The sequence below is a fragment of the Eurosta solidaginis genome, chromosome 1 (assembly GCF_040869045.1).
Source record: "Eurosta solidaginis isolate ZX-2024a chromosome 1, ASM4086904v1, whole genome shotgun sequence".
Taxonomy (NCBI): domain Eukaryota; kingdom Metazoa; phylum Arthropoda; class Insecta; order Diptera; family Tephritidae; genus Eurosta; species Eurosta solidaginis.
Window position 1 is genome coordinate 383,186,420 of NC_090319.1, and position 12,823 is coordinate 383,199,242.

Below are 12,823 nucleotides of genomic sequence, written 5' to 3' on the forward strand. Positions count from 1 at the left end.
AATTCACTTAGCTACAAGGGGGGTCGGAAAGCGAGTCGGTATATCAAAGATGAATAGAAAAGGAAAAGCTGCGGATAGAAGAAGAGATCCCACCCAAAGAATTGTTCAGCGCCTCTGAGCCGTGGTCGACCGAATATATCGAACTCTGACAATACATTTGCCGCGAAAAACTTTGGATACTGCAACAGGTAAGACGAGATAGAAGGTCAGGGAGACAAAACAGATTAAATTCAATTAGTCTGATTTTATGAGCTGAAGGGGATCCAATACCGTGTATGTACAAAGCTGATGCACAAAGGGACCATAAAGTGAAGAAGCAACTACCTCGATAGGTGTAAGTTAAAAAGAGGGGGAAAATCAATGTCCGAGAGTACGAATGGGGTGATTGAAAAGCCACAGGGGTGGTTGAATAAAGACTCTGGCATCCTCGAACATCCATGGCTATCAGCTGAAGGAAGGTTTCTATACCTTAAGTGTCCTGGTTTGTTGTTTACTATGGCAAATCGGAAGGAAGGGTGAGTGCTGCAAAAGGAAGATGTAGGAAAGCAGGTAGATGTCGATTGAGTATATATTGCGTTGGTGCCCTGCGCTCGTCATACTATGAATTCCGCTATTTGGAGTAACACAATTTTCCGATACACTTGCAGCGGGAAGAAGGATTCTAGTATTTTTCTAGCGGGCAGAATTATTAATTATATATTATTAATTTATAGGGATTTGGTCGTCGAACGAAATATTATTATTAAGTATCGGGGCAATGCGACCTTCATTTAAGTCTATTATGCTTTAACTTTCAGCCTATTTCTGTATGTGAACGCTTTTAATATATTTAAGTACCTATTGTTGTTGTTATTGTAGCGATGTTGTTGACGGTACTTTTCCCGATAAAGATCCTGTACGTTCTGGGTAGATTAGGAGTAACGTCGGCTAGATGGGAGCATCTCTGCCTTACCAGAGAGAAGCACTCGTAGAGAAAAGCCCTTGAAAGCAAAATATTTGTGTATTCGATATATTTAACATACTTAGGTGATATCGTAGACAAGAGCGTCCCGTACTGTATCCAGTGAGAGTTCGTAGGTTCACTTTGCTTAAATTAATGAGTTTAATTGATACTCTTGTTGCTTGGGGTATAAACAATTTGCCTGTATTTGCCCTGTACATCCAATCCAGTTATGTCCGAATTGCCTAGTTACATAAGATTTCCGTAGTGTGTGCCTTAGCGAGTCCACAGAAAAGCTCTGGGCCATAGAATGCTGCTAAAGCACCCATCTTGGCTGGGTTATCTGCCTATTCATTACCTTCATGCCTTTAGAGGCATTCTCTGCGTAAAATTTCTACTTTATGGAGTTACTAGCAGACCCGTCAGACGTTGTTCTGCCCTAAATTTGGTCTATATCCATACATTTTAATAAGCTTTTTCCGTCTAGCACTCATCAACAGCTTTCATTCGTTATCCATATTCTGTAAACACATTCTAGAGGTACCAGCGTCCACGTTTTCGCTTATATAGTATTATGTATTCGTTGGTAATATAGAAGCGTTAGGTATAAAGCCAGATATTATATTTTTGTCTGAAATATGGATTTTTTCGTATGAAGTAGGAGATTATAAAATCCCCAATTATAACTTTTATACAAATACCAATGACAGCTACAGTGCAGGAGGTGTTGCAGCTTTTGTACGCGATACTTTTGACTGCTCGTCAGTTAGTAATAGCTTACAAAGTGCAGATACGTTACAGCTTTCCATCAATATCAAAGGCGAACTATTTGTTTTCTTGGGGGTATACAGACTTCAGTCTGTACCTATCTCGTTATTCCTTGAAGAATATTCCTCTTTAGTGGTAAATGCGAAATCGGGTAATTTTTTTATTTTTGGTGACATCAATTTGGATATTTTGCATCGTTCCAGTATTACCGACGAATATTTGGCTTTAATGGCGGTAAATGGTTTGGAATCCTACATAAATGAACCAACACGAACAAGTTCAGGCACTTGCATTGACCACGCGTTTTGTCGTTTCAACTCGCTTCCTAATAGAAATTGTACAAGTCTTAATATGGACTTGCAAGTAACCGATCACGCGATGACTGGTATACATCTAACTGGTATTACGTCAGGCAAACCAAGTATCAACCGCGCTGGTAAATCGATTTGTAAGGTAAACTTCACGATGCTGAATAACAAGCTTCTTCTCGAAAATTGGTCAGACGTGTACGCCGAAAGTAACGTATCGGCGGCTTATGGTGTATTTTTAAACACTTTAAAAGTGCATGTCAATAACTGCACTCTTAATGTGAGTCAGCGTAAACAAGCTCTGCGGCTTAAACCTTGGATTACCCGAGATCTATTAAGGAAAATAAAGTTCAAAAATAAGTTAGGCAAAAAATGTGCTAAGCATCCCAATTGTAGGAAGCTTCGCTCTCGCTACAATAAAATTAGCAATCAGTCAAATAAAGCAATACGCACTACGCGCGATACATTTTTTAAAAACAAGTTTAACTCAGCTTTGGGCAATACTAGAAAAGAATGGGGCGTGATCCACAGTTTACTAAACCGGGACAGTGTAGGGAGCCACGAGCCAGTTACCCTACGTGCTGAAAGCCAGCTGACTACAGACCCAGAAGAAGTTGCTAACAAATTTAATACATACTTTACCTCGATTGGTAATTCAAGTTCAACCCTTTGTGATTGTCAGTTTGCAGCCAATCTACCCTTATGCCAAGTTGCAACTAATAGTTTCTTTTTTAACCCCATATCCAGCTTCGAAATCGCTAAAATTATAAAAACATTGACCAACTCTAGCTCTTGCGGCGATGACGGTATTTCAAATAGTTTATTAAAAAAAATATCGCTCAATATAGTAGATATACTGAAACATTTATTCAATAAAAGTATAACTCAGGGTGTTTTTCCTGATGATCTTAAATGTGCCATTGTAATACCGATCTTCAAAAAAGGGGATAAGAGGGACGCACGTAACTACAGGCCCATATCTCTACTCCCATCGATTTCCAAAGTATTTGAAAAGGCGGTTAAAAATAGAGTTGTGAACTTTCTAGATAAATCGAACTTTTTTAGCCCCATGCAATTCGGATTTCGATCCAGACTCTCAACAGAGGACGCTCTACTAGATTTCTGCTCAAAGGTGTACAAAGCTCTAGATAGTAAAAGTAACTGTGCTGGTTTATTTGTCGGCATAACAAAAGCTTTTGATATGGTAGACAGGAATATACTTCTGGAAAAAATACATAGTGCAGATTTTCGTGGCTTTATGTACAAATGGTTTACATCTTATCTTTCTAATAGAATACAAAAAGTTAAAGTGGGTAGTTACTACAGTAGCCTGCGGGAAGTTAAGCTGGGTGTACCCCAAGGCTCTGTCCTTGGCCCGGTACTGTTCCTCATTTATATTAATTCAATTTTTTCAATTCCATTGAAGGGAAAAACGACTGCCTTTGCAGATGATCCTGCCATTGCGTATAGTACAACGAGTTACTTCGAACTAATATGTGATATTAGCCACGATGTACATATGCTGAGGACTTGGTTTGCTTTACACAAGCTACTAGTTAGTAATAAAACGAAGTTGATGTATTTTAGCATTGCTCCCAAAGAATTTGAGGCTTGTGATCTTTTTTTTCATTCAGCAGAATGCGCACGTTTTAACATGCATCATATGGCGTGCACTTTGAATGGCACGAAAAGTTCATTTGCAACCAACGTTAAATGCAGTGATAACTGCTTCAGGATTGATGTTGTTGAAAATTTCAAATACCTAGGCATTATAATCGATAATCATTTAAATTGGTCTGCACACATTCAGAAACTAAAACATTACTTTCTGTACACTACCCGTCACTTCTATCGTCTCAAAAAGTGTTGCACTATGTCCACTCTAAAAGCTGTTTACTATGGTCTAGTCCAATCGAAACTTCAATATGGGATTACCTGCTGGGGTGGCGCCTCGGCTAGTAAGTTGTCACCCATTGTAACACTCCAAAAGGGAATTATAAGACGCATATGTGGCGCAAACTACAGGTCTCACGCTATGATATCCTTTAGGAGACTAGATATACTACCATGTCGTCATCTATATTTATTTAAAGTCCTAACAACGTTCTTTATTAGATCGGGGTACTTAGAAAGTTATCCTTCTGAAGTCTACAACCTTAGGAGCAATCTGCTTCCATCGGTACAAATCCCGCATGCTAGGACATCTCACTTCAGAAGTTTTTATACATACACGTCGTGCAAAATGTTCAACACTCTCCCTACTTCTGTACAAGTTATAAGAAATCTTAACCTATTTCAAAATAAAATAAAAATGTATCTGATTAGTTTTAGCCACTACGATCTAGAAGCCTTGCTGAGGACGTTGTTGTAAGCCATATCTAACTTTTTTAACTATATCAACTGTTTCTCTATCGGAACCTTAACTAATTAACGAATTATCAATTGTTTCTCTATCGTAATCTTAACTAATTATCTGAATTATTATGAGTTTATTCTATAATATTATTAAAAACTATACACCCCACACTGAAAAAGAATTTTAATATGTGAACTGGCATTTAATACTATTTTAAAAATTTAATATAACAAATGCCATGTACCTTTCTTATGCTATAGAGTAATAGAATGTGCTCTTTCAATATTGTAATTTATTTAAAATATGCATTAAGAAATGTTTAATAAATAAATAAATAAATAAAATAAAATATCTCGAGACCTTATTTACCGGCGGGTACGAAAAATACACCGTATCAAAGTACTCATAAACAGCTTCCATTTGATACCCATATTGTACAAACATATCCCAGGATTACCCACATCTACGTTTTGGTCTCAAGACCCTAGCCAGAAAGGGGATACAAATTATCCTATGTCTGTCTCCTGATTCTAAGCTACCCCTCCACCAATTTTCAGCCAAATATGTTCATCCGTTCTTTCCTCTTCAATCACTCTTTATTAAAAAAAGCGCATCAAAATCCGTTGCGTATTTTTAAAGGTTTAAGCTGGAGACATTGGTGCTTTATCGGTAACCGTATCGGTAACCTTTTAACAGCTGATTCGGCCAACCTTATGAGAATCAATGCAATCGATTATTGGTGCCGCTAAGGTCGTTACCGTATCGTAGCCAACCAATTGGGTTTTGGTTTACCGTCGTAACGATAAACAGCTGATAACGTTAGGGATACGGATACAGCGATGCGACATACGGCACCAATGACTCCGGCTTTAAGCGTTCAAAGGGACAAAGGGACAGAAAAAGCGACTTTGTTTTATACTATGTAGTGATGTACATCCATACATACCTATAAACCTACGCCCGAAGATAAATAACGCAGCGAATGCTATATATGTACGTATGTATGTGTCGCATCATCCTCACTTAAAAGCAATTAGCGCGAACAGTTCACAGCGAACAACCATACAAACACATTTTTTGGTAAAAATGTTACTTTTGTTTAAACAATTTGGCTGATATAAGAACGGAATAAAGTATTTTTTTTTGATGCAGATCGAAGGTAAATATTTCAAAGTTTTACTGAAAAGTAGAATTTTTTAAATCCATCCATCCGTCTATGAGTTATAGCTGTGTAAACAAAAATTTTATGATTTTTTACTACATTTTGGCAATTTTCCCCTATAATATATATGTTCAAATGATATTAACTGTACCATCTCACGTAGCTAAGCTTTCAAATGCAAAAAACCGTTTTAAAATCGGAGCATTCTGTGTGAAGTTATGTGCATACATGGCCTTTAGCGAGTCCACAGAAAAGCTCTGGGCCATAGAGTGCTACTAAAGCACCCATCTTGGCTGGGTTATCTGCCTGTTCATTACCTTCATGCCTTTAGAGGCATTCTCTACGTAAAACTTCTACTTTATGGAGTTATGCCTAAAAGCGCTTTGATGTATCTGTTTAGCTCATAAGCGCACAACCACTAAATGTCTGAATACTTGACACTTCGATTGTATGTATTAAGAGCTTCGGGGTAACCGATAGGCACGCATTATCCACGCTACTCTTTCAAATGTTTAAACCGAGCTTTGAAAGATTAAAGTTTTGTATTTTCATTTGATTACTAGCATCCTATTGGGCCCAAGGACATGTTTGTTTAGGACTAGAATATTTTGTCGTTGCTATTGGAATGGGATACATTTTTATTAAATGACAGCAGCAAGCTTTGCAATAGTACAGCCCCTTCAGGCTCCACGAGAAAACGACGCTGTGTGGCGTAGTTGATTTTGAAGGCAGATTATTGCTGCCACCTTTTTAAAATTTGTAGGCAGCTCAAACAACGAAGTTGACATCAAAGCCACATGAAAAGTAATCATGTCACCATAGCAGAGCTAGAAGCAAAATTAATCAAAACTTTTTCTCGCGCATTAGTGATGTTGCTGATATGAATGATTTTATTGCTATTGCTGTAGTTGTTGCCATTAGTATTGCCAACCATATTATCACTAAAAGGCGTTGAGTGTAGATTAAACAAGTAAGGAAGTCTAAGTTCGGGTGAAACCGAACATAACATACCCAGCTGTACACTTGAAATGCTGTTGTTGTTTGTTTTGTGTACTTAATAGTGTTATAAGGCTGCGCAATAATATATATACATATGGTTCTATTCTGAACTAGTTTTTCTTCGAGTTATGGCTCCCGAAACATAGAAAATCGCTTAGTCATAAACGGGGCGGTGAACGCCCCTTTTTAAAATTTGAGGGTTTACTATTTATTGTTATAAATCCATTTGGGAAATGAAATACCATTGATATAAAGCTCTTTTTTGAAAAGATCTGGCTTATTTTATTCGTCCTCGACCCTTTTAGAAATCTTTTATATAAAAGTGAGCGTGATCCTTAACCGATTTCATTAATTTTTCTTCAAAGCATTCCTTATAGTAAAGGCAACTCCTCCGCCGAATTTCGTTACGATAGGTTTAACGATTTTTGATTAATAATGTTTGTAAAATTGATTTTACACAAGTGGGCGGTGCCACTCCCATTTTTAAAAATTATTTAAAATGTTTATTAAGAGTCTAAATATCAGTCCACACGTCAAATTTCAACATTGTAGGTGTATTATTTACTAAATAATCAGGTTTTTTGTGTTTTTTGAAATGTTATATATATAAAAAGTGGGCGTTGGTTATCATCCGATTTCGCTAATTTTCGATACTAATCTGCTCTGGGTCCAGATAAGGTCATGTACGAAATTTGGTGAAGATATCTCAATATTTACTAAAGTTATCGGGTTAACGGACAGACAGACGGACGGACAGACGGACGGACTGTGGAGATTTAAACCACGTTTTAATTTATAAAAACTTTAAACTATATTTATTAATACGCCTTAATGTATGCGTCTATTTTATTTTTTGGTTTTTGTAATTGATATTAGAGAAAAATTGTAAGTTTACAAACGGCGATGGTTACTAGGACATATTTCTGAATTTCACTTCTTCATCAGCTAGCTTTTCGGGAGCTGAGCGTTGAACTCGAATCTCCAACAGTGCAAGCCTTTAGCTGCTAAGCCATATGAATGTCCCGTTGTTCGCTGTACAATTGGTCTCTAAGAGTTGCCTTTTTTGTTTATATTCCTTTTGATCACCATTATTTTTTATTTTTCACAACAATCAAAATTTTTGAAAATTGAAAAATCATCATTGAAAATTAAAATATTGATAAAACATTTTAAAATTACAAAGTCCAAAGTAACTAAAATACAAAGTTAAATAAAAATAATAAGAATCCTACACGGACATTACTTAATACATTTTTTTTCGATACTGATGATCTTGATATAGTCCCCTTAGTATTAAAATAGCCTATATAAGAAGCTCTCACTCAAATCTCGTTATGTCTGCAAATATTTATTATTTTCGACCTTTTTTAAGACTGTATAAAAATGAGTCTGTTTTGTTAACTGACCAATTTTTATTATTATAATCATCCTTTTAATGAACAAAAAAGAGGTGTAAACTGCAGATACATCAGTTAGGCTATTTTATTTTTTAATGTTTTCTATCAAGTTTCTGATACGTTATTTTATTTTGTATGGTATACACTATTTTATTCAAGAAATACACCAGAATAATAAGTAGATTTAATATGAATTTTTATTGCGATAAAATAATGTTTTAATTACAGTCAGATCGTAAATTATTAGCATGGTCCTTATTTATTGTCCTCTTCGTTCTCTTCTTCGAATCTGTCTGGTTCATCTATTATTTATTATTATTTATTTATTGACTTAGGATAATAAATTAACCTAACCAATGTTTAAAAAAAGCACTAGCGACATAGGCCATCGGCTTCCTTATATTGTAGAGTATAAGTCTTAAGTTGTACATATTGGTAAATTGAATATTATTGTATAAATTATTATATTTCAAAGTAGATTTTCAACTTACAAATAAACTTAATAAATTTTTTTATATTTTCTGTGGTTATATTTTCTAATATCTGTCTTGGGTCTTGTTCAAAAATCTCTTGCCTTAGATATTCTAGTTGGTGACAGGAATATAGGATGTGGGTGGGGGTAAGGAGTTCGGTGTTGCAAAAATTGCAGGTTGCTGTTTGTGCCTTTTCCAGTAAGTGTTTGTGTGTCAGACGAGTATGGCCCAATCGGAAGCGTGTATAGATGATCAACTGTTTTCTCGGTATTTCATTTGGAAAGATGGGACGATAGCGCATGGGGTTTATTGACTTGTAGCTGTGTGAATAGGTTGTCCACAGGTCGTTTGCGGATTTTAGGTGAATATTGCGTACTGCATTCTTGATGTCTGCTTTACTTGCGGCGTTGATTAGTTTAAATGGTGATACTGTTGCCAGCTTAGCAGTGTTATCAGCGAGCGTGTTGCCGGGAATTCCAATGTGGCTTGGTACCCAAAGTAGCCTAATCTTTTGGGGGTAACGGATTAGTAGATTGCGTATTTGGCTTATTGTTGGATTGCTGTGGTTGATGTTTAGAACTACTTGAAGTGAAGATAGTGAGTCTGAGCAAATCATGTATTTTGCATTTCTTACTTTTCCCAGTAGACAGGCGTTAAATATGGCTGTTGCTTCGGCTGTAAATAGTGAAGCAAATGATGGTAAAATGTTTGTCTGAATTGTTGAGTTCTCGTCAACGATGCTGCATCCAGTAGCACCTTGGTCTTTTGAGGCATCTGTGTAGAGAAATTTCCAGTCGGAATAACTTCTGCGGATGTTTAGGAACTTCTGCATAAAGACGATATTCGGAGTGTTGTCTTTTTGTATTTTGCCAGTACTAAAATGACTGAGTTTGACTGTAGCAACCACGGAGGGCTTTGAGAGCCAGCGCATGTGCCCATGTTGATGCTAAGACCGAAATTTTTTGCAAAACTTGTGATAGCTTGCAGAGCTGATGGTTTTCTATTTAGCCGTTTACGTTTGAGACGATTTTTTATAAGGTATTTTATGGGAGTTCCTTCTAGGCTTAAAAGTTTGGATGTTAGATTTCTTGTTGTGTATTTAATTCGATCTTGTATTTGTGGGAGTCCAGCCTCAGTGAGAATATTTATGACTGGAGTCATCCGAAAGGCCCCGATTGCTAATCTAGCTGCTGAGTGATATACTGATGAAACTTTTGCGACATTGTTTTGTGTGATATTTCCGTAGATTGGGAGGCAGTAGCCTATTTTTGAGAGTATTATTGATCTGACTATTAGGGTAAGGGAATTGGTATTACATTTTAATATAGGGTTGCTAAGAGACTTAATTATGTTTAATCTACTTTGAAGTTGCTTACATAAATGTTTTATATGATCGTTCCATGTGTATTTGTTATTAAAAACAAGGCCAAGGATGTTTAAGGTTTTGACATTTGATATAGTTTGATTATTGATACTTATATCTAGATTGTTACAGGAGTGTTTAATGCAAATATGTAAATATTTTGATTTTTCAAAAGATATTTTCGTTCCGCTAGTTTTACACCAGTTGTAAATTACATCAGTTAGTTTGCGGAGCTCGTTATAAAATGTTTGAGTGTTTCGGACTTTTGCAAATACATAAAAATCATCGGCATAAGCAACATGATTGAAATATTTATTGTTACGGATAATGACTTAAGTTTATTGTATGTTATTAGGAAAAGAGTGACGGATAATGGAGATACCTGGGGAATTCCATTTTCGAGAGGGTAAAGGTCAGATATAGTGCCATTTGCTTTAACTCGCATCTTCCTATTTGTGAGGTAGGTAATTTCTGATGTAGTTGATAATATTACGGCCAATCTTCCATTCTATTAATTGTTCGATTACCGAATGTATCCCAACTCTGTCGAAAGCTTTCTCCATGTCCAAGGCTAGCAATGAGAAGTGGTTTCTCGTCGATATAGAGTTTGTTATGTGTTCATACAATGCTAGAAGGGCGTCGGTAGTTCCGCAACCTCTTTTAAAGGCTGTTTGGTTGTCTAATAGCAGCTTTTTGTTGTTTAAGCACCACATGAGTCTTCTCGATATCATTTTTTCCATTACTTTCGATATGCATGATATAAGGGATATCGGACGATATCCTTCTATGCGGTCTTTCGGTTTATTGGATTTTGGAATAGAAATAATGATAGGAGTTTTCCATAGTTGTGGGATCAAACTGTTTGATAATATTAGGTTGTAGAGTTTACATAGTTTGAGTTTACCTCCTGGAGGTAGGTTTTTGAAAAGAGGGTAGGGAATTTTGTCGATTCCTGGGGTTTTATCTTTCAGTGTTGAGAGGCATGAATTAAGTTCCATTAGGGAAAATGGAAGCTCAATTTGTTGTGCTTGCTTACTGGGTACGTAGCTTATAGGGACTGGACTTAGGCTGTGGGATTTGGATTGTATAAATTCCCAAGGGAAATTTGTGTCTCTGGAGGAGTCGACCAGGCTTTGGCTAAATAGTTTGATATGCTAATGGGTGCGGAGAATGTGTCCCCTTCCGCGGAGTGTATAACATGTATATATTTTGCGGTTCTATTTCCATGTAGAGAGTTAACTTTATCCCAGAGTAATTTGGCAGGAGTTTTAGGGCTAATTTCCTTAGTGAACTCTATGAAGCTATTTCTTTTAGATATCTTTACCTCCCTTTTGAAAAGTGCATTTACTTTTTTATATTCAATTATATTTTCTTTGGTCGGGTTTCTCTTGGCTACTTTCCAGAAGTGACCTTTTCTTCTCCTGATAGTAGTTAGGTTTTCATTCCACCAATATGTTTTGCGAATGCCAGGCCTTGTATTGACGATTGGTATAGAAGATTTTGCGCTTAAGTGTATTTTCTTGAGAAGTAAGGCAGCTGATTTATTAATGTTTTCAGGTTGAAGGGTTAGATTTTCGAAGTGGCGAGAAATCGATGTTTGATATTTTTCCCAGTTATCTGAGTCCAGTTTGTATATAAGGGGTTTCCCTAAATTTGGAGTGTGGGGGTAACAAAAGAGTTTAATTGAAATGGGCAGGTGGTCACTACCATATGGATCCTTGGCGATATTCCAAACGGAAGCTATGTTCAAAGGAGGGGTACATATGCTGAGATCTATGTTAGAGGTGGTCTGGCGTGTTGAAAAATGTGTGGGTGAATTGTCATTCAAGATTATGAAGTTACTGTTTCGAACGAACTTCGTGGTACTTCTACCGATTTTGTTGAAGCTTGGGGACCCCATAATGGGCTCCAGGCATTGAAGTCTCCCAGAAGTAGCACCGGATCGTTAAAGTTGCCAACGAGTTGATGCAGATTTTGTTCAGAAATTGTATCTCTTGGGGCTATGTAAAGGCTTACAACTATGAAGGTCAAGTGCGATTTAACTTTGAGAGCCATGGCTAGGATATTTGTATTGCAGTTTACTTCAGTGTGTTCTATAGTATCATGAACTAGAATTGCCACCCCTCGTTTAGAGACAGAATCTTAGGCAATATCATTTTTGGTGTAGATTTGAAAGTTTTTAGGTATAAAATTTGGGTGAGGATTTGAAGTAAGATGGGTTTCTTGGAGGGCGATTAGCTGGTAGTTGTTGCCTTTTATTAGTAGAGTGAGCTCATTGTAATTATTGTGGTAGCCATTAAGGTTCCATTGCAGAACGTTAAGTACCATTTTGGGCAAATGGGTATATATATAGGAAGCTCAGTAATCGAAATTAAAGAATTTCGATTGTAAGACTTTCCTATATGTCCATTGAGTGTTGATTATCAGAACTCTCAGTATCAGCAGTTGCGGATTTTGAGAGTGTTATTTCATTTACAGAATACTGATTAACAGATTTATTGAGAAATTGATTTAGTAAATTTGTTTGGAAAGGTGACAAAGAATGTTTATTGTTTGTTAAAGAGTTATCTATAGGGAAATTAGTTGTTGGGTTGTTGTTGGAGAGTGTTTTAGAAGTTAGAGATTTGTTATATACAGTGGAGTCATGCTCAGTGGCGGCACTATCAATGGTATGTTGACTATGAGTAGAATTGAGAGAATTGCTCGAGCTATTGTTGCCTTTGCTAATGGATTGTGTTTTTTGTTCTTGGGGTTTTGGTTTTTTTTTTTGTATTGCTTCTTTTAGTTTCTCAGCAAGTGGAATGTACTCTTTTTGCGCATTATTTATTGTTTCTGTTGCTTCACGAAAAGAACATTTGTTTAAGGTCTTGTATACTAAAATGTCTTTTCTTTTTAAATATGTGGGGCAGTTTTTGTTATCCGACCGGTGTTGTTGTTTGCAGTTTATGCATTCGACCTTTGAGCAGGGAGTTGGTTCGTGGGTACCGGATGAGCAAGCGTTGCATTTGGACTCGGATTTGCAATGTTTAGAAGTGTGGCCTATAAGGAAACAATTTT

General features: G+C 36.6%; 1 protein-coding gene across 7 annotated transcripts in view; it reads left to right on the forward strand.

Moving 5' to 3' along the window:
* The window catches only part of Dscam3 (Down syndrome cell adhesion molecule 3), a 296,098-nt gene that overhangs the window by 117,260 nt on the left and 166,015 nt on the right, over positions 1-12,823 (forward strand). The gene's annotated exons all lie outside the window — the stretch shown is intronic.